We start from the raw sequence: 23,871 nt of genomic DNA, 5'->3' as shown, positions 1-23,871 counted from the left end.
TACTGCATCACGCTATCTGGACATTCTTCGTGAATTTGTGGCGGTACAAACCGCCTTAGACGACACTGCGAACACCTCGTGGTTTATGCAAGATGGTGCCCGGCCACATCGCACGGCCGACGTCTTTAATTTCCTGAATGAATATTTCGATGATCGTGTGATTGCTTTGGGCTGTCCGAAACATACAGGAGGCGGCGTGGATTGGCCTCCCTATTCGCCAGACATGAACCCCTGTGACTTCTTTTTGTGGGGACACTTGAAAGACCAGGTGTACCGCCAGAATCAAGAAACAATTGAACAGCTGAAGCAGTACATCTCATCTGCATGTGAAGTCATTCCGCCAGACACGTTGTCAAAGGTTTCGGGTAATTTCATTCAGAGACTACGCCATATTGTTGCTACGCATGGTGGATATGTGGAAAATATCGTACTATAGGGTTTCCCAGACCGCAGCGTCATCTGTTGTTGAAAATTGTAACTACTGTAATTTCGAAAGTTTGTCTGCCTGAAAATGTACTGTTGTCCTAAGCACATTGCAACGAACGGTGTATTTCTATCGCTGCTCGTTTAGTTTTTATTGCCGTTTCAAATATACCGGTCATTTTTGAATCACCCTGTATATGCAATGTAGAGTGACTCCGAGTGGAGGCAAGGTATTAGTGTGGCATTTGTGTCAATCCAACGAGCGCGCAGTAAATGTTTAACAAGAATTATGTCGATGTTACTCCGAAGTTCATAGAAACAGGACCAACGTGCTCTTATTTTTTTCTTGGCTGCCAAGGACAAATGCCAACAGACATCCATTGGAAAATGAAGAATATGTATGCAGTAGCTGCTGCTGCTGATAACATACTTCCCCCTCTCACAAATGTAACTGAGACGTTACGCCAGCTCAAGTGGAAGACACTTGAGCACCCACCCTATGGTCCTGATCTCTCCCAATGTGATTATCATGCCTTCAGTCCCTTAAAAAGGCCTTGAAGGGTCCACGATTTTTGTTGGACGAGGATGTGCAGCAGGCAGTTACGGTCTTCTTCACGCATGAGGACACAGTGTTTTACTAAGTGGGTATCTTCAACCTGGTGCATCGGTAGGATGATTATCTCAATGCTGCAGGAAATTTTGCCTGGTTGGCATACCATACTGGACTCTGTGGCCATTGAATGGAATCTTTTTGTTTGCTCCTTGTAGATACAATCACTTACCATTTAAGGGTTGCAGTGCACCTGACTTTTTTTCAAAAGTACTTAGAAAAAATTATTCAAGGTCTTCTATACTGAGTTAGTTATATGGATTATATTATTGTTATGGGGACGACATGCCAAACACCACAAAAATCTTAAATCCCTTTTTAAACTGCTATTGGAAAATGGTGTATGTTGTCAATTGGAGAAGTGCAGTTTGTTTACCCCCCACGCAAATACTATGGCGCAGTCTCAGTCATAAGGGTCACACACCCACATGCAACCTTACCAAGGCGATTATAAACATGCCAGCTCCCACCAAACATAAACAGTTCAGTTGTTACTGAGTAAAATCACAACTATGCCAAGTGCAAATCCCCAAGTGACGCAGTTCATGCACCCTCTTAATTAGCTGCACCATAATGGTGTCAGGTTTGTGTGGTCCACCGCTCGTCAAAAGGCTTTTCAGTACTTTAAGGACAGTCTGAATGCAGCGGTTTGTATGATGCCATATGTACTGGGGTTGCATTGACACTGACGACAGGCACATTCCAGGACTGCATTGTGGCGTTTTTTCCCACAAGTTTTCAGATGGGTCTCAGCGCTTAATTGCCTTCTTGTCCCAGATATTAAATGATGTGCAGCTCAACTGTTTTCAAATGGAGAAGGAGGCTTCAGCAATCATTTACAGCTTCCAAATATTTCACGTGTATTTGTGTGGCAGCAAATTGCACTCATTAGCTGACCACAAGCCCTTAATTTCTTTGTTTGAGCATTATTCTAAGATCACAGACGAAATGGCGCAGCATCTGCAATGCTGGGCATTGTTCTACCCAACACACCAGTGAAGACACTCTGTCCATCCTTCCTCTTGACTGCATCGTGGAGTGTGACGAACAGGATAACTGTTGTTTTGTCTTGGATAAACATCTAAAAGCATCTCTGGACGACGTCCTATTGATGGCGCCTGAAATAATCTGGCATCATCCTGCGACCCATTGCTGAGGAAAGTTTTGCTGTTGCTCCAAAAATGTTGGTTCTTACCATTGGCCAAAAAGGACTCTTGACTGCTAGGTAGTCATTCTATCCTCTCTGTGGCCCTGCATCCTTGAGTTCCTTCGTGTTTCATATTTGAGGATGATGCACATGAAGGCATTGATCTGATGGCATTTCTACTGGCCTGGCATCAATACCAAAATTGAGCATGTGTACCACTCCTCCCATACCTTTTCTCTCAATCAGGCAACCCTAGTGCAATATAATTTGGTAGTCCTGAAGAAGGTCTAACTGGTGATCCAAAAATGGTGTCTGGAGTGTGTTTCCCACTCAGCCGAGATGGCTTTTCTAAATTAGTTTGCACTGCACTAAAGACTTGGTACCAAGAGAACTTCTTAATGTTGTCCACAAAGTTCTCTGACTGCTGGGTAGCCATTCTGTCCTTCTGTGTCCCTGCATCCTTGAGCTCTTTCATGTGTCACATTCGAGGATGATGCACATGAAGGCACATCTATTGTCCTGGCATCAAGCCAACATTGAACATTTGTACCATTTACTGTGTATCTGTGCCTGAGCACATGAGTTTTATGAACTTGGGAAGTTGAATGAAGGGATCATTGTAGGTCATAGGGGCCACCAGCTGTTTGATGTCACAGTGAGGTAATTTCATTTAACCCATCAATGGAACCAGTTCTGGCTGTGACTGCAGCCACAATCAGCTTCTCAGCCTCTGGCTTTGCCTCCAGCTACTGGACAGGACACCATGATCGCTACCAGCCAGATCTCTCCATCTGTCACACCTTTCCCTCACACCAGTGACACCTAAGCAGTCCCATACCGCAAGCACACTGCTACATCCTTTGGTCAGGCCTCCTGCTGGGATTGGTCCTGATCCAATGGTTTTGGTTCTGCCGGCAGAGGTTGATGCTTCTGTACCATCCCACCCCACTGTCAGTGGCATCGACAGGGACATTTGCAGCCCTACTTACCGATTTCTCAGGGGGGAGGGATTTAAATCCCCACCAGCAGACACTATCAATGGCAGATTGGAGGCATTGCATCTAGCTTCAGTCAGGCAACACCAGAGGCATGTGCACTGGTTGACATGGGCTCAGCCAATAGCAGCTCGGTGCAGTGTGGGTGGCAGTAGGCATCTTGTGTAGCATGCTGCATTTTTCAGGCCTGGCTGCTTTATGTATACTGAACTTGGTGTGGACTTGGACTTACTGGATATCATTATTGGTATTGTTCCTGTGTTCCACTTATAATGAAATTGGCTTTGTTTAGAAACTATCTATTCATATAGGTGCAGACAGCTTAACAGCAATGATGTAAGCAGTTTATTATTATTCTTATTATTATTGTTATTATTATTATTACATTAAACTATTATATAAATTTTGTTGATGGTTTTACTAAAACCCTATATATCTGTGGCATATTGAATCTGGGGACGACAAAAAAGGATGTCGGGAGGGAGAGGGAGTGGGTAGGGAGTCAGTCAATAACTGTGACCATTCGGATGGACTAAATGTTTGAATCGCAATTGTTGTTATTTATGACTGCGTAATAGCATTTACAGTTGTAAGACAGATTTATAATTTTTTGATTACAGAAATGTCCAGTCCACTGTTGTGTGCTGCTCAAAGCACTCATCTATGTCATAGAAAATTTTGCTTAAATGGTAATTTCTTTGCTCAGTCTTACATTTTACTTCATCTGTTATTTCCTTCATATACACTGGGAGAGCATTGTAAAGTTTTATCCCAAAAAAACTTACATAGTTCTGGGTTTGTGTTATCCTTAGTCTTTCTACATATAAATACACTGTTTTACCGTGTGTGCATTTCACTTGAAGAATAGAGAAGCTCGGCGGGAACTGGACATTACACGGCAAGGCAAACGACTGGAGCATCATTCAACACCCTTGACTGAACTCTACCCTTCAAGAAAATTTGCCATAACACCAGGCTGAACGTTAGTTCATGGAATAACATTTTGAGGAAGCTCACATCCACCGCCTGGGGAGCAAGTCCTCCTGTCCTGAGAATTTCGGCACTTGCTTTGTGTATGTCCGCTGCAGAGTATGCTTCACCTGTGTGGAGTGCATCCACTCACACCAAACAGGTTAATATTGCAATCAATGAGACCGTCCGAATCTTGTCGGTATGTACGAAGCCAACTCCAGTCGTTAAAATCTACCCGATTGTTGGAATAGCTCTCCCCACTATTAGAAGGGTTGTTGATGCTGATGTAGAGAGGGTTAAGCAAACTTATGATCCCCGACATCCACTGCATGATCATCAGGTTATAGTCCATCGACTGAAGTCGAGAAAGGGCTTCATCGCCAGAACTCAACGACTAGAGGCAACACCAGAGCCTAACCGCTTCACCAGGTAGAAGAGCAAGCTATCATCTGGTATCCCTGTAAAGGAGGAGCTAGCTCCAGGAAACGACTTGGCCTACCCTATTTGGAGATCGCTCAATCATCTTAGGGTGGGCGTTCCTCTATGCAAGACCAGCATGCGAAAATGGGCATTCTTCCAGCTGATGGAGATACATCCTGCGAGTGCAGAACCACACAAGACTCGACCCACCTGCTAATTTGTCCTCAACTTGAATAACCCTGCACAACACAGGACCTGATCAAGGGAACCAACAGGGCCATCAGAGTTGCTACGTTCTGGAAATGCAGGCTGGACACGGACATGAATGATTGGTATTATACATAGAATACTTTTAAATATATACAGTGATAGTATTATGAGGCCGGCCAGAGTGGCCGAGTGGTTCTAGGCGATACAGTCTGGAACTTCGCGACCGCTACGGTCGCAGGTTCGAATCCTGCCTGAGGCATGGATGTGTGTGCTGTCCTTAGGTTAGTTAGATTTAAGTAGTTCTAAGTTCTAGGGGACTGATGACCACAGCAGTTAAGTCCCATTGTGCTCAGAGCCATTTTTTTGAACCAGTATTACGAGTATTTGTGATTGTTTGAAGAGGGGGCTACAGTGAGTTCTTGGGAAATTGTGTGTTATAATTCGAATAGCTCTTTCCTGTAGTCTGAAGGTCTCTATTAAGTGTGATTTAGTTTTATCCCAGAATAATATACCATAAGACACAATAGACTGAAATTAAGCAAAATACACAAATCTAGGACACTCTATGCCACATGCTCTAGATATAATTCTCAATGCAAAACATGTTGAATTGAGCCTGTGGGATAATTATTGATGTGGTCTTTTCAGATTAAGTTTTGATCAACATGTATGCCCAGAAACTTTGTGGATTGAACATTCTCTGTCTCTTTGTCACTCAGTTTTAACTGGAGATCATTTCTTTTGTCATACTTTGTGTAATTTGTTTTACTTAAGTTAAGTGTTAACCCATCTGCATTAAAACATTGCTCTATATATTTCAGGACTATGTCGGTTGTGATGGATAGTGATTTTTTTTTATCATCACTTATAATTATGCTCATGTCATTTGTGAACAACATAAATTTGGTAGCAGTATTTGGATTCTTTATATCATTTTTATCAAGCAAGAATAATGAGGGACCAAAAACACTGTCCTGCGGGACATCTACTTCCACTTCTTTGCATTTGAAGCTCACTTAATTTTCTGGTTATTATGATCTAAGATGATTAGTACAACCTGAGCTATGTCTTGAAGGCAAGATTCTAACCATTTCCACGCAAATCCTATTACTCCTACTGCTTCCACCTGGTTTTATAAAATTTTGTGCTTTACTGTATCGAAGGTTTGTGATAGATCTAAGTTAATTCCCACTACACTTTTTTTTGTCAAGATTCCTGGCAATCTCTTCAGTATAGATGTGCATGGCTGATTCTGTGCTGTGGCCTGAATGGCAACCACGTTGATTGCAGTTCAGAAGTTTGTATGCATCTAAACATTCTATGAGTCTGAACTTCATTAATGTCTCCCAAATTTTGGAAAATAATTGGAGAAGAGAACCTTGCCTGCAATTTTCTTTCTTATGTGGATCTCCTTGTCTAAACAGAGGTCTAACCTTTGAGATTTTCAACTTCTGTGGAGACACTCCTTCGATGAGAGACAAATTGACAATATGTACCAGGGGCTTTATAATTTGTTTGACAACTCTTTTCATTAGTGACAGAGGCACTTCATCCACACCTGCAGAGCTTGGGAAGTTGAATGAAAGGGTTGTTGTAGGTCACAGGGGCCACCAGCTTTATGATGTCACAGTGAGGTAATTTCATTTAACCCATCAATGGAATCAGTTCTGGCTGTGACTGCAGTCCCAATCAGCTTCTCAGCCTCTGGCTTTGCCTCCAGCTCCTGGACAGGACACCATGGTTGCTACCAGCCAGATCTCTCCATCTGTCACACCTTTCCCTCACACCAGTGACACCTAGGCAGTCCCATACCGCAAGCACACTGCTACATTCTTTGGTCAGGCCTCCTGCTGGGATTGGTCCTGATCCAATGGTTTTGGTTCTGCCGGCAGAGGTTGATGCTTCTGTACCATCCCACCCCACTGTCAGTGGCATCGACAGGGACATTTGCAGCCCTACTTACCGATTTCAGGGGGGAGGGATTTAAATCCCCACCAGCAGACACTATCAATAGCAGATTGGAGGCATTGCATCTGGCTTCAGTCAGGGAACACCAGCGGCATGTGTACTGGTTGACATGGGCTCAGCCAATAGCAGCTCGGTGCAGTGTGGGTGGCAGTAGGCATCTTGTGTAGCATGCTGCATTTTTCAGGCCTGGCTGCTTTATGTATACTGAACTTGGTGTGGACTTGGACTTACTGGATATCATTACTGGTATTGTTCCTGTGTTCCATTTATAATGAAATTGCAGGTGTTAGACTCCCTATCACCTTTAATTTTTCGTTTTCATTTGTGGGATTTAACATTATACTACTGTCCACTTTTGAAGCTCTTAATTTCTCATGTTTGGTAAAGTGTTTACGTAATGACACAGGTACACTTAAAAATAGTTATTTATTATTTTGCCAGAGTTCCATCTTTTATTTCAATAGTTTCACTATTTTTTAATAGTATTACGTGATCCACGAGGCTCTTACCTGTTTCCCTTTTCACTATTTCCCAAGAAGTTCTTGATTTATTGGCTCTGAGCACTATGGGACTTAACAGCTGAGGTCATCAGTCCCCTAGAACTTAGAACTACTTAAACCTAACTAACCTAAGGACATCACACACATCCATGCCCAAGGCAGGATTCCAACCTGCGACCGTAGCGGTCGCGCGGTTGCAGACTGAAGCGCCTAGAACCGCTCGGCCACTCCGGCCGGCTCTTGGTTTATTCTCTGATTTTCTTATTAATCTATCATTACTTAGTAATTTTGCTTTTTCAGTTGCCTTGTTATATATTTTTTGTAGTTTTTGCATGTTCTTTCAACTTGGGGTCAGTACACCTTTTCGATTTAGAGTCAAGCATTTTCATTGCCCTGGAGGAATTTATAATCTCTGTCGTAATCCAGAAATTAGTATGTACTTGCTTTGCTTACGATTGAGCCTATGTGATCGTTCCATTCCATACCCCTACAAACAGTTACGCCTATTACAAAATGATTTACAGAGAATTTCTGTATGGTGCGAAAAGTGGTAATTGGCACTAAACAAAAGTGCGAGGTCATCCAAATGGGTACTAAAAGGAACTCAATAAATTTTGGATATACGATAAATCGCACAAACCTAAGGGCTGCCAAATCGACTAAATACCTAGGAACGACAATTACGGGCAACTTAAATTGGAAAGACCACATAGATAATATTGTGGAAAAGGCGAAACAAAGACTGCGATTTATTGGCAGAACACTTAGAAGATGTGACAAACCCACTAAAGCGACAGCTTACATTACATTTGTCCGTCCTCTGCTGATATATTGCTGTGCGGTGTGGGTGGGATCCTTACCAGTTAGGATTGACGGAGGACATCGAAAAACGGCAAAGAAGGGCAGCTCGTTTCGTGTTATCGCGCAATAGGGGTGAGTGTGTTACTGGTATGATACGCCAGTTGGGGTGGCAGTCACTGAAACAAAGGCGGTTTTCTTTGCGGCGAGATCTATTTAGGAAATTTCAGTCGCCAACTTTCTCTTCCGAATGCGAAAATATTTTGTTGACACCCACCTACGTATGGTGTCCTACCTTTGGAAGGTAGGAGACGAGATACTGGCAGAAGTAAAGCTGTGAGTACTGGCCGTGAGTCGTGCTTCGGTAGTTCAGTTGGTAGAGCACTTGCCCGCGAAAGGCAAAGGTCCCGAGTTCGAGTGTCGGTCGGGCACACAGTTTTTATTTGCCAGGAAGTTTCATATCAGCGCACACTCCACTGCAGAGCGGATATCTCATTCTGGAAACATCCCCCAGGCTGTGGCTATGCCATGTCTCCGCAGTATCCTTTCTTTCAGGAGTGCTAGTTCTGCAAGGTTCGCAGAAGAGCTTCTGTAAAGTTTGGAAGGTAGGAGACGAGATACTGGCAGAAGTAAAGCTGTAAGTACCGAGCGTGAGTCGTGCTTCGGTAGCTCAGATGGTAGAGCACTTGCCCGGGAAAGGCAAATGTGCCGAGTTCGAGTCTCGGTCGGGCACACAGTTTTAATCTGCCAGGAAGTTTCATATCATCGCACACTCCGCTGCAGAGTGAAAATCTCATTCTGTATATAGTTATCATTTGCATTCATGAATTGGCATTAAAATACAGGGTGATTCAAAAAGAATACCACAACTTTAAAAATGTGTATTTAATGAAAGAAACATAATATAACCTTCTGTTATACATCATTACAAAGAGTATTTAAAAAGGTTTTTTTTTCACTCAAAAACAAGTTCAGAGATGTTCAATATGGCCCCCTCCAGACACACGAGCAATATCAACCCGATACTCCAACTCGTTCCACACTCTCTGTAGCATATCAGGCGTAACAGTTTGGATAGCTGCTGTTATTTCTCGTTTCAAATCATGAATGGTGGCTGGGAGAGGTGGCCGAAACACCATATCCTTAAAATACCCCCATAAGAAAAAATCGCAGGGGGTAAGATCAGGGCTTCTTGGAGGCCAGTGATGAAGTGCTCTGTCACGGGCTGCCTGGCGGCCGATCCATCGCCTCGGGTAGTTGACGTTCAGGTAGTTACGGACAGATAAGTGCCAATGTGGTGGCGCTCCATCCTGCTGAAATATGAATTGTTGTGCTTCTTGTTCGAGCTGAGGGAACAGCCAATTCTCTAACACCTCACAACATGCGTGCTACATTTTCATCACTCGTTCTCGGCCGTCCAGAACTTTTCCCTTTGCACAAACACCCATTCTCTGTAAACTGTTTATACCAACGTTTAATACACCACCTATCAGGAGGTTTAACACCATACTTCGTTCGAAATGCACGCTGAACAACTGTCGTCGATTCACTTCTGCCGTACTTAATAACACAAAAAGCTTTCTGTTGAGCGGTCGCCATCTTAGCATCAACTGACGCTGACGCTTAGTCAACAGCGCCTCAAGCGAACAAATGTACAACTAAATGAAACTTTATAGCTCGCTTAATTCGCCGACGGATAGTGCTTAGCTCTGCCTTTTGTCGTTGCAGAGTTTTAAATTCCTAAAGTTGTGGTATTCTTTTTGAATCACCCTGTACATTTAATTAATTTCTTTTCTGTCTCTGAATTAACTATAGCTGACTCTAGACTGGTGCTGGAAACTAAAGCATAGTCGACAGAAAGAGTAACGTGATGAGAGTCAGGTGATCAGTTGTCATTAGCAATCAAGAATTTCCAGGAAACGACAACTGTACCATCTGTGTTGCAAGGGAAAGCTCCTTGCTTCGAAAAGACATGTCATTCACAGATAACGCAAATTAGTGGCTTGGAACCAGCAATGAATGGCCTAAAACATCAACTGGAATTTATTTATTTTTTGAGGTAGAGACTTCGGACGCCTCAGGCAAGTCAGCGTTCAGCAGGAGGACGGGTGGGGGGGGGGGGGGGGGGTATCAAAAGTCTCTTGACAAAATAAAGAATGACAGAAAATTCATAATACCAACTTAGTTTTCAATATAATGCCCTAGTACACTAATACACTTGCGGGCACGCTCAGATATAATCTGCAAACCTGAAACTTCCCCTTTGAACAATTTTACAAGACTGTGCTTAACCTGACACACAATATTTTTAGCGCAACGCAATCTGACTTTCAGAATTCTCTACAAAAGAATGGCCCTGACTAACATTAAACTATACCTTTCACAAATCACTTACCTCACAAAAATCTTCGCTGCTCAAGCTACTGCAATACAGCAAGCGCCACTACTGCCAGCTAAATAAAAGATTCAAACTATGGAAGGCACTAACTACTGATAGGGATAGTTAGCAAATGAAAGATATTAATAGAGAACAAACAATGTATTTACCTTAATATCATCACAAGTCATAATATATATATCAGTTCATGACAAATTGCAAAGTTCCGCCATCTCTCTCCCCACATCCACCACTGCTGGCGGCTCACCTCCAACTGCGCAACGCTACGCGCTGTTCACATCCAGCTGCCGCTGCCCAACACTACAATGGCAGACAACAATGCAAACTAGCGACAGACTGCACACAGCACAGCCAGTGATTTTCATATTGAGCGCTACGTAACGTTGCCAATAAGAAAACATAAACAGCCTACTTACATAGAGAAAACATAAACAGCCTACTTACATAGAGAAAACATAAACAGCCTACTTACATAGAGAAAACATAAACAGCCTGCTTACATAGAGAAAACATAAACAGCCTACTTACATAGCCCCCATGCTCCCCACAAAAATTTTTACAAATGGTGTTGGGCACTGGCCAATACAGATTTGACAAAAATTTTTCACAATTACAGTAACAAAGATATAAAATGCACACACTTATTAATATTATGTTGGTCAAAAGCTAAAATTGTCTCACAGTCCATAAAGACAGTCCTAATCGTACATAACAGGAGAATAGCAGTGTTTTTCTCAAAGTCTGAGCAGTAAAAGAAAATGCACACGGAAGTAGTGGATTTCCATGCAGTCTTGAAGAAGTAGTGTTGTCCTTCCAACGGAAAGACAGTGCTGACTCGACATGCAGACAGGTAATGGGCCACAATGGAGCAAACCCACAGCAGAGTCATTCGAAGTTTTGAAGAGTATTGGTAGGTAGGTCATCACAGAGCAGACCCACTGGAGTCCTGGTAGAGATTGTGGTATTGGTGGGCCACCAGAGGTGCAGACCCACTGTAGTCCTTGTAGAGATGACCAGCAGCCATCTGTTGCGATTGTGCAGGTGCACATTCACCATCGAAGAGTCTTGCGGAGAATATAGCAAGTCTATAAACCACCACTTGTGCACTCACAAAGTTTTTGGAATTGTCCTTAGAACGAGCAATGCTGTTATCCAGTCCCTTGCTGAATCATTAACACACATGCAAACACTAACAGTCCCTACTTCTCACATATTGTCCACATACTATGACCAACAGAAACGTGTGCAGTGAAATGTAACTAACAAGTTAATAATGTCATGAACTGGTGACAATTACAATTTTATAACATAAGAATACAATTACAAAGGTACAAAATACATCATTAAAAACATAATAATACAGATAACATTTGTAGTACAGGCTTTACAAAAGAATAGAAATAAACATATACATCAGTGTTACAAAAATAGTGACATAAGTACATACATAAAATAATGAGAATAGTTTTCGAAACATTAATTTCACACATGAACATTGAAACAGAACAGAATTGTAAACAACTTTACAAAGAAAATAACATATTATTAATGCAACTTATATTTGAGGATAACAGTATTCCTCCTCATAGTGAATATAGCTTAGTATTAGAGGAGAAAAAAATTCTATGAAACAGTACACAGAGACAGGAAGAAAACAAATACTCAAGGGTACACAAACACATAGTGGGATAACACAAAAAGAAAGGACAGGGTTTGTGGTACTGCAGTATTTTGCATTATTTCTCGGAGATCTCCCTTCATTCGTCATTATTCGCAAAAGTCCTATCTATACCTGCTTTCTGGATTCTATTCATATTTCTTTCAAAATAAATATGGCTCATTGTACAATACTCATTTAGGCCCAAACCGTTTTCATGTAACTTTCAAAGCATTCTTCCCCTATTCTCCATAGTTCGTTTCTTATATAGTCTACCCCCTCTTAAGCTAACTTAAATCTACTGAGCTCAGATATTAAACTAAGAGACGAGGCAATGCAGCAGCACAAAACAATTAATACAAACAGCAATGATAAAAAATACAAAAGGCAAAGCAAGCAGCATAAATTACAACTAATATAAGGCAATGAGCAGCAAAAAAAACAAAAAAAAATAAATCTGGCTTAGCAGAGTAACACAAATTAAAGTTCAGTAGCACTATGCCTGGCAAACAGCAACAGCAAATGCAATAACTTATATCTAAACATGACATAGCTCAAGCAGAAAAAATATTACAGTAAAAACAACAATGCAGATAAGGGAAATGTATAATCACATCTTAATGTCTATGTAATTAAAGTGGTGCACCACAACAACTTATTGTAAAAAAAATATTACCATGTACTTGAAAAGAAAATTATGAATGCAGTTACTAGTTCCTTCTTATTGTTCTTTCCTTTCCAAGTGCTCCTTTTTTAAAGAATGTGGATCATAAAATAATTATTTAATAGATCTGTTGACAGAAAGTGTTCACATTAGCAAATGCATTTTATTTTATAAAAGCAATGCTGCAACACAGCTGGAAAACAGATGTCAAATGAAATAAGCAACTATGAAAAGCAAAGCATAAAAATATCATTCAGTAGTCATGTGACATTTCATAAGTTAGTAGAAATTCTCTCAACTCTCATAGAAAGACGCTTGTCGTAATCAGGTGTGCAGATGTACGAATATTTCCCATCAATTCATAAGCATTTCAGTAATTAGCACAAAGTGCGAGTAATCATATGTTTTCAAGTAACGAGGGTGTCGCATTAGCGATGAAAGGCACACCCTAATGGCTTGTTCTCCAGGTGTTTGACACGTCCCACGTCCCCTTTTTTTTTTTTTTTTTTTCTACCTGTGCCGCTGAAAAGGGCTCGCAATAATGGCTTTTTCTCCAGGCGTCTGACACAGCTGGGTGCCCGCGACGCATTATGTGCAGGTGGTCACTTAACTTTCTTACGGAAATATTTACGACACCAGCTTCCGCTACGGTAACAGTCTCACATAATTCACAGGTCAAGAATTAGCGCTGCAAATCTGTAGAAACAAAATCCTATAAATATAAGTGTCCAAAAAAAATATTCGTCAGCATTGTGATACAGTCACACATTTCATAACTCTTAAAGTACGATTCTTGGTTTCCAACAACCTTTTCCACAAATCAGAGTCCCTAATCACTACTCATTATTCCTTACCTTATTACACATATACATATTCGTATTCATCAACACATAATAACTACATAGCATAATCAGATTCCTCATATAACATCAGCTTAGTGACCATAAACATACCTCAACAGCATAGTGCACATCGTCGTCGTAAAAATAACATCATTACACCCCAGTCAAATCTCAAAAACGTCGTACCTTTCTGCAATAATTTCAAACCCTAAAAAATTCTCTGCTCATGTCAAAAGTGTCATCTGCCTCAAACGTACTTTAAAAATCATGATCTCATACCAAATACATCATTCAAAGCTCTCATAGTATCACAATGATTCCGAAAAAATATGAACAGTTTACAAAGTACAAACAAAATACAGTTTCATAAGTGTGAAGTTATCCAACTGTGTAATTGCGTAAACATGTGTCACTGATGTAGTAAAATAAATGTTTGTCTCTCTCAGTTAAATGATCAGATAGCTGTGTAATTTGTGTGTTAGAGAAATATGGTACCGATGTGTAAAGTTGTATAAGCAAATACCATATTAGCTAGGGCTCCTTGTGGTTGCCACACACATGGTACACAAAGTAAGCGTGTACCCCCCTGAGGATAAATGTAATTATACCCTCAGGTGTTACAAATTACAGCAATGGAATGAAATGTATCACGGAAAACTTTCTTTGTAATTAAAAAATCTTTGAAAATAAGTGTTTTAAGTATAAGATTAATCACTCAAATGCGTGTCCTGTAGCGCTAAATGTGCGTCTTGTTGCAACATAATCTGTGTGGAAGTGTCGTAGTTATCGTCCTCCGAAAGCTAAGTTCTGCATAAGTCAATGTACTTACCTCATAATACACAAAAGTGAAATGCTTTGCGTATAGATATCGTAGTTATTACGCTTATTGTTGTAATGAAGAAAGTACTGTACAGTAACGTATTGTTATGCCACGAAAAAGGCTGTCTCATTGTTGCTATACCACAAAAGTTACTACTAAAACATGTTTTTCTTTCCAGAAGAATTCAGAAAACTGTGCAGATATAAAACAGATACACCGCAAAAGCAACATTGTAAATTGTCACTCATTAGTAGCGTCGTGATAAAAATCGTGTAGCTGTCACATAAACTAACCTCTGTGTCATCTGATATCTCTCAGAAAGTACTTTAAATTCAGAATGTATTTTCAAATAAACCAAAATGTTGCATTAAAATCCCATTAGCAGTACTGGTAAATGTTCTAATCGTGCAACTAACAAGCAAGAATGTACACACACAATTACACTGTGTCGTCTGTTCGCAATAACAATGCATTCGTAATTTCTGTTTAAATAATTTCTCTTGGTTTTTGGCTGGATATTTAACTTCAAACATTGTTGCATGGTAACAGATTCTAAGTCTGACAAAGCATATTAGTAATGTGAAGCGAAAAATTTTATGACAAAGACTAAGTTAAAAAGCAGATTATCTTGCAATAAACGGTTTTACATGTGAAATATGGTGTAAACCTTTACTCTTCATAGTACTCAGAGTTTGAACTGCAAAGCAATTGTCATGTTTTACACGTCGGTAAGGAATGCTAAATCTTTTCTCAAGGTTAGCGTCTATGTTATTTTTCTCTGAGTCAGCCGGCGCACGCGGTTGCCTGCGGTGCGTGTCATTGTCTGTCTCTTTGTTGGCGCGCGTTGTTATTGGGATTAGGAGACCTAACTTCCACAAATTCGCCTTGCCGAGAGGGCCCAGCTCTGTTTAAATCCCGCCAGTTCTGATGCAATTCAGGTCTGTCGTTACGATCACATCGTCTGTCGTCATGTCGGTAGTTCCTGTAGTTCCTTTCTTGTCGGTTAAGTGGTGGAGAATTTCTCCCTGAATCGTAACTGCGCGTTGGACCGTTGCGTCTGAAGTTATTCTGTCTCCCTTGATAATAATTATTTTGGTTCCCAAATTGTCTGTTTCTCTGATTGGCTCTGTGATAGTCACTACCGCGGAGAGGTGATCTTTCCCTGTAATTATTACTACTCTGCCAACGGTTGTAATACGGGTGGTGTCTGTTTCGGTCACGATTTGTGTTGTGAGAATAGCCTTGTCGCGTCCAGTTATTATTTCTTTCATCGCGGAATTGCGACTGATGTGATCTGTAATTGTTGTGCTCCTGTGTTCCGCGATTGTCAGTGTCACTTTCCAGTTCTTGTAACAGTCCCTGAAATGCTTCAATGTCGTCTTTGCAACGTCCTGCCAAAATAATATGTCGTAAATGTTCAGGCAGTTTGATTAAGCAAATGCGGATGAGTTCTGAGGGGCTGTATGGGTTTGAAAGATACTGATTCTTATGCAACATGTCTTCAAAATATTTCACAAGACTGGAGAATTCAGATTGTTCGAAATGTTTCATCATTATGATGCCATGTTTTACGCGGTCTTGTGTGGCTTGAGACCAATATGCTGAGAGGAAGGCATGGTAAAATTCTCCTTCACTGTGGCAATCGTGAATTACCGATCGCATTCTTACAGCTGGTTCATTCTCTAAGTAGCCACACATAAATTCTAATCTGTGCTCCAATGACCAGTTGGGAGGAAAACAATGAGAGAATTGATGGAGCCATGCTTGTGGGTGAATGTCGTTGCCAGAATTCTTAAATGTTTTGAATTTACGTGTAGTAATGAACAGCTTATAGTCAAAATCATCATGTCGGCGAGTCGCATATCGGTCATTGTTAGGTCGTGTCGGCCGTTCCATCTCAAAATTCGGTGCACCTTGCCAATTTCTTTCATAACTTCCGAAGTGTCCTGTGTTATTATTTTGTGGTTGTTCCGTATTTCTATGTCCCTCTTCCCGTATTGGAGCGCGAGTGTCCTCTGAAATACGTAATTCTTGTATTAACTGTGTCAGCTGATCTTGTACTCCCCGGATTTCTCTTTGGTGTTGCGTATTAATCTGACTCTGATTTTGTTTGAATTTCCTAATTTGTTCGCACTCTTCAGTGTCATTAAAGACTACCGGTTTTGCGTCATTCAGATTATCATTTACCTTCGTAGATAAATTATTTAGCTGATCCGAAAGTTCAACTACTTTCTCTGATAATGAACACATTTCCTCAGTGTGTTTTTCTGAACCGAGCTTCAGAGTGTCCATTTGTGTTGAAATCGAATATACTGTGTCCTTTAAGTTTTCCTGAGTTTTTGCAAGTTGTGTAACCGAATCCGTAGATGCAACTGAGTCAATTTTAGCCCACAAGGTCTCATGATTTTCATGAACAATGGTTTGCAGTTCTTTTATGGCTGCTTCGTGATTCTGTAATGCATTTTCATGCCGCGAAAAAATAGGTTGAAAATGCTCACAAATTTGTGTTTTTACGTCATTACACACTTTCTGACATTTCGATTCAATGTTATGTAACTCAGTGGTTAAATCTTCACGTGTTTGTTCAAGTGTAGTGTCTAACTTTTGAAGATTTTGTTCCATTGTGTCTAACTTTTTGAGATTTTGTTCCATTGTGTCTAACTTTTGAAGCTTTTGCTGTGTTTGTCTCTGATTTTGTTCCATTGTGTCTAACTTTTGAAGCTTTTGCTGTGTTTGTCCCATTTGTTGTATTAACTGTAATAACAATGCATTGGTGTCTGAAACATGTTCCTCAGTGCTTTTCGGCAGTGAATTTGCACCGGAAACATTCACATTTTGACAAGCGGAAAATGTGTCTTGACTCATTTGAGAAAACGGTGAGGACGCAAAACCTGAATCTACAGTATTTGCGAAATCGTGTCGTGTCATTTCGGCTTCCTGAGGCGAGCTATTGCCGACCGATCGATCGATAATGCTTCCCTCTTCACTGTCCACGCCATTGTTTGCTGCCCGCTCCATTTCCCTATGCACAATTATCAAATTACTACTTTGAACATCAGTTAATTCATTACTCTGCGGCGCTAACACACTGCTTTCGTCTTCACTGTCATTTCTCAGTTTACTTTGGAGCCTAGTATTACGTTTTTCACACGCCATAATTGTCACAATATTTCACACGATAACACAGAAAAGCACAATTTGAAGAGCAAAATAAAATAACATAGAAATGGAAATAATGTCTACTTAATTGCCAGCGCAGCTGCGGAATGGCCCTGACTAACATTAAACTATACCTTTCACAAATCACTTACCTCACAAAAATCTTCGCTGCTCAAGCTACTGCAATACAGCAAGCGCCACTACTGCCAGCTAAATAAAAGATTCAAACTATGGAAGGCACTAACTACTGATAGGGATAGTTAGCAAATGAAAGATATTAATAGAGAACAAACAATGTATTTACCTTAATATCATCACAAGTCATAATATATATATCAGTTCATGACAAATTGCAAAGTTCCGCCATCTCTCTCCCCACATCCACCACTGCTGGCGGCTCACCTCCAACTGCGCAACGCTACGCGCTGTTCACATCCAGCTGCCGCTGCCCAACACTACAATGGCAGACAACAATGCAAACTAGCGACAGACTGCACACAGCACAGCCAGTGATTTTCATATTGAGCGCTACGTAACGTTGCCAATAAGAAAACATAAACAGCCTACTTACATAGAGAAAACATAAACAGCCTACTTACATAGAGAAAACATAAACAGCCTACTTACATAGAGAAAACATAAACAGCCTGCTTACATAGAGAAAACATAAACAGCCTACTTACAAACCATTCAAATAAAGGGTCTTCGATTTGAAGTTCAGCCATCGTTCACAGCATCAATCATTGCATAATTATTGTAAAATCGTCTTCTTTGAGGCTTTTTTTTACATTTAGGAAAGCAAAAAATCTGATGGAGCCAAATCTGGAGAGTATGGTGAATGATGTAACAATTCGAACCGGCAGTCACACAGAATTTCGAGTGTTGCGAGTGCTTTGTGCGCCGGTATGTCGTCCTGATGCAAAAGAACTTCGCCCGCCAATTTACCGTGCCTTTTTTTCCTCTGTCTCTTCTCTCAAACGGCACAGGAGGGTGCAATAGAATGATGCATTGATAGTTACGTCCTTTTGCAAGTAATGCATCGTAATAACTCCTTCTGCATCCCAGAGGACCGATGCCAGCACTTTACCGGCTGATTTTTGCACCTGGAATTATTCTGGGGTAGAGGATGAAGGATGTTTCAATCGTTGTGCCTGTGGTTTGGTTCACGATCAAAGTGGGGAACCCACGTTTCGTCCATTGTCACATACCTTGCAAGAAAGCCGTCTTCATTAATTTCAAATTGACGGACGATTTCTTCACAACACTGCACACGCTCCCGTCTCTGATCCGCATACAAGTCTCTCGGTACACACAGAGATGAAACTTTCCGGATTCCCAAAATATCCACAACAATGTCATGAGCACGCCCATAGGAGATTCCAAATATGGTTTCAAATTGATGCAACGTTGTTCGACGATCCTGCAAAATCATATCGTGAATTGCAGTCACTGTTTCATCAGTGGCAATGGTGACCGGCCTTCCGCTCCTTGGCGCACCTTCCACACTCGTTCTCCCACATTTGAAGTCGGACACCCAGATTTTCGCTGTTGTATAAAATGGAGCACTGTCCCTAAGTGTATTCCGCATGTCCCTCGCAATTTGCTTGCATGTCATTCCCTTCAAATGAAGATATTCAATCAAGTACGGTTTTTGAATCTCTGGATATTCTCCATTTTGCTTATACTACGGTGTACAACGCATCCTGGCGGCAAAACTAACGAAGGTGGAGGCGCGAAATTGACTTGCATACCCACAAAGGGTCACCATAAAAGCCGGTGTTGTTGTTTGTGCGAGACGTTACGGTAACTACTCTGGTTAGAAACTTTTCGACCGCTCCTCGTACGTGAATAAGTGTGATTTCGGACCCTTGGCAAAACGTTGTGAGACACAAGAATGGTAGTAAGTCATCCTATTGCAATCACACCACAAATGGACATGTACCTTGTTCTAACTTCATAAAGAGATCCGAATTTGTTAAAAGACAATTATTCGTTGAGTTCATAGACGTCTCGTGTAGTGCAAATTCTCGATTAATTGTTTGTTTAACACAGAGGTCCCACTCAAGACAGGATAGAGACATCTACATTTACATCGCACTTCGCAAGTCACCTAATGGTGTGTGGCGGAGAGTACTTACTGTACCATTAACTGAGCCCACCAACCCTGATCCACTCGCTAATAGCGCGTGGGAAGAATGATTGTCGGTAAGGCTCTTATTGGCACTAGTTTCTCGAATTTTCTCCTCATGGTCATTAGGCGAGACGTATATGGGGGGAAGTACTATGTTATCTGAGTCTTCCAGGAAAGTGCTCTCTCGAAATTTCAGTAGTAAATATCCCTGTGATGCACAACGCCACTTTTGCATCGTCTGCTATGGGGTTTATTGAGCATCTCCCTAACGCTCTCGTGCCGACTAAACGATCCCATGATGAAACGTGCCGCACCTCTTTGGATCTTCTCTCTCTCTTCTACCAACCTTGTATGTTAGGGATCCCAGATACATGAATAATATTCAAGAATCGCTCGAACAAACGCGTTATAAGCCACTTCCTTAATGAATGAGCTACATTTCCTTCAGATTATTCCTATGAATCTGGGTCTGGCATCTGCTTTTCCTACTACTTGTTTTATGTGGGGGGCCGGCCGGTGTGGCCGTGCGGTTCTAGGCGCTTCAGTCTGGAACCTCGTGACCGCTACGGTCGCAGTTTCGATTCCTGCCTGGGCCATGGATGTGTGTGATGTCTTTAGGTTAGTTAGGTTTGACTAGTTCTAAGTTCTAGGGGCTGATGACCACAGATGTTAAGTCCCATAGTGCTCAGAGCCATTTGAACCATTTTTTTATGTGGGCATTTCACTTTAAGGTCGCTTTGGATAGTTACACCTTGATATTTTACGGCAAATACTGTTTCCAGCTGTCTGTCATCAACACTGTGGCTAGACAGTAGGGGAGTTCTTTTCCTATGTATGCACAATATGTTAATTTATTTACGTTCAGGGTAAACTGCCAGAGTCTGTACCATTCATCAACTCTATGGAGATCATTCTGCAAATCATTACTGCCTTCTGGCGTTGCTACTTTGTTATAGACAATCGCGACATTTGCTAACTGCCTTAGAGAGCATCCGATGCTTGAAGGGGAGCAAGTTCTTTCGCATAATCTTTGTAGAATCTTATAGATATCTCATTTGGTACTGACGTCTTTCCGCTACTAACCGATTGTAGTTGTCTTTCTATTCCGCGATCAGTTATCTCAATATCTGCCATTTCGACTTTCGTATGACGATTGAAACGAGGGACCCTGTTACAATTTTTCACGGTGATAGAATTTCAGAAGACCGAATTCAATGTTTCGGCCTTCTCTCTGTTACCTTCTATTAGGGTGCCAGTAAGGTCACTGAGTGAATGAATAGGTGATTTTGACCCACTTACTGATTTTACGTACGACCAATACCTCTTAGGGTTTTTACTCAGATCGGTTGACGAAGTTTTTACTTTCAATGTCATTGAACTTTCTCTCACTGCTCTTCTTAGGCTCATTTCTGCTTCTTTCACCTCCTGTTTGTCAGCTAGGTTTTTACTTCTCTTGAATCTGAGATGAAGTTCTCTTTGTTTACGTAACAATTTTCTAACATGGTTGTTAAACCATCGTGGTTTTTTCCCGTCCATTAAGACCTTACTCGGAACATATGTATCTAGCGTACATTGCACGATTCCTTTGAATTTTATCCATTCTTTTTCCACACCTTCCTCTTCTTCGCCGAATACCTGATACTGACTTCTCACATACTCACTCTCTGCCGGCCGAAGTGGCCGTGCGGTTAAAGGCGCTGCAGTCTGCAACCGCAAGACCGCTACGGTCGCAGGTTCGAATCCTGCCTCGGGCATGGATGTTTGTGATGTCCTTAAGTTAGTTAGGTTTAACTAGTTCTAAGTTCTAGGGGACTAATGACCTCAGCAGTTGAGTCCCATAGTGCTCAGAGCCATTAGAGCCAGATACTCTGAAATTTGTGTCCTGTCACTATTGCGAAGTGAATATATCTTCCCACCTTCCTTAACATTCTTTGTCAGACTCTGCTGTCAGCAACATCCTAATCACACCACAAATTGACAAATATTTGGTTCTCACCTCAAGACTAAAACCACAGTTGTCTGTAAGACGACCTGCTGAGTTCATAGATGTCACACGTTGTGCATATTCTCGACTAATAATTCGTAATGCTGTAAACGACCCGAGCAAGACAGGGCAGAGATTGTGTTGCCAGCAACGTCAGGTTATGGTCATAGTTCACATCTGAATCATACTTCAAGTCATAGATTTAATGTAATGCCAAAGTTATCAGGCTAAAAACCAGTAGACGAAGCAGACACGGAGAAATACCTGGGTGAAGGTCGTTGAGTGCTTGTATTGGGAGGCATTTTGATGATGGGTACTTATGTTTCTGATGGCTGAAATATGCCTTTTGCCCCGTAACTTACAGAAGCGGAATCTGAAATTATATGTGTAAATTATGAGTGATATATTTGGTTCAGATTTCTTTTCCAGGGATGATGATAGCTGTTACGGTGAGCTGTACTCCGAGATGAAGACAGGCACAGCTTCAGTGAGTGCTCAGCGAGTTATTAAAATCTACAGTATTTAGGGGAGTGTAGTAACCCCTCAGCCATACCGAGGACTAGTTCCGAGCCTCCTCTCAGTTTTTGTGTTGGATTGTCATCAGCTGCCAACAGAGCTTGTGAACCACCTCCCAGAGAGAAATCCAAGTCACTGCCAGGCTATTATTGCGGCTAGGGGCGACCCTACACTATAATGACGTTTATGTTACTGGGAAATACACTCTAAGACAAAAAAAGACTTACCACGAAGGAATTACCCGAATGGGACGCAAATTGGTAGATGTTCTGTACAAGTACAGACAAACAAATGATTACAGTTTCAGAAAAACTGAACGATTTATTGAAAAAGAGCTTCACAAATTGAGAAAGCGAATAACGCATTAGTCCACCTCAGGCCCTAATTCAAGCAGTTATTCAACATAGCATTGATTGATAGAGCTGTTGGGTGTCCTCTTGAGGGATATCATGCCAGATTCTGTCCAATTGGCGCGTTAGATCGTCAGTATTATGAGCTGGTTGGAGAGCCCTGCCCATACTCGAAACGTTCTCAATTGGGAGGAGATCCGCTGCATTTATGGGCAAGGTATGGTTTGGCGAGCAGGAAGAAAAGCAGAAGAAACTCTCGTAGTGTGTGGGCGGGCGTTATCTAGCTGAAATGTAAGCCCAGGATGGCTTGCTAATAAGGGCAACAAGACGGGACGTACGGCTGTGCTATTAGTACGCCGTGGATGACAGCCAAAGGGGTCATGCTATGGAAAGAAATGGCACCCCAAACCATTATTCCTTGTTGTCAGACCGTATGGCGGGCGACAGTCAGGTAGGTAGGTGTCCCACAGCTGTCTGGTGCATCTCAGTACACGCCTTCGCTGGTCGTCGGGGCTCAGTTCGAAGCAGGGCTCATCACTGAAGACAATTCTACAACAGTTAGTCAGATTCCAAGGCGAATCCGTAGCTGGAGACGCAGGACTCCTTTCGTTGTCATCCACGGCCCACTTATAGCACACCGGTACATCGACGATATTCTAAGCCCCGTTGACTTTCCCCTCCATGGCAAGGGATCCTTGGTTCACATTTCAGGAAGATAATACCCTCCCACACATTGTGAGAGTTTTCACTGCTTGTCTTCATGCTTGCCAAATTCTACCTTGGCCATCAAGGTTGCCGGATCTCTCCTAAGCTGAGCATGTTTAGAGCATTATGGACAAGGCCTTCATCCGCGACACCCTTATAACACACGGTACACCGCCGATAGTCTGCGCCATCTTGGAATTTCAGCGAGATAATGCCCACCTGCACACGTCTGTTGCTTGTCTTCTTTCTTGCCAAACCCAGCCTTGACCAGCAAGGTCGCAAGATGTCTCCCCATTTGACAATGTTTGGAGCGCTATGGGCAGAGCCCTTCAACCAGCTCGGGATTTTGATGATCTAACGTGACAGTTGGACAGAATTAGTCACGATATCCTTCAGGAGGACATCCGATAACTCTGTCAATCGATGTCAAGCCGATTAACTGCTTGCATTATGGCCAAAGGTGGATCAACGGCTGGCCGGAGTGGCCGTGCGGTTCTAGGTGCTACAGTCTGGAGCCGAGCGACCGCTACGGTCGCAGGTTCGAATCCTGCCTCGGGTATGGGTGTGTGTGATGTCCTTAGGTTAGTTAGGTTTAATTAGGT

The sequence above is a fragment of the Schistocerca serialis genome, chromosome 8 (genome assembly GCF_023864345.2).
Source record: "Schistocerca serialis cubense isolate TAMUIC-IGC-003099 chromosome 8, iqSchSeri2.2, whole genome shotgun sequence".
In the NCBI taxonomy this organism is placed as follows: domain Eukaryota; kingdom Metazoa; phylum Arthropoda; class Insecta; order Orthoptera; family Acrididae; genus Schistocerca; species Schistocerca serialis.
The sequence above is the reverse complement of the archived record's forward strand: the minus strand, read 5'-3'. Positions refer to the sequence as shown.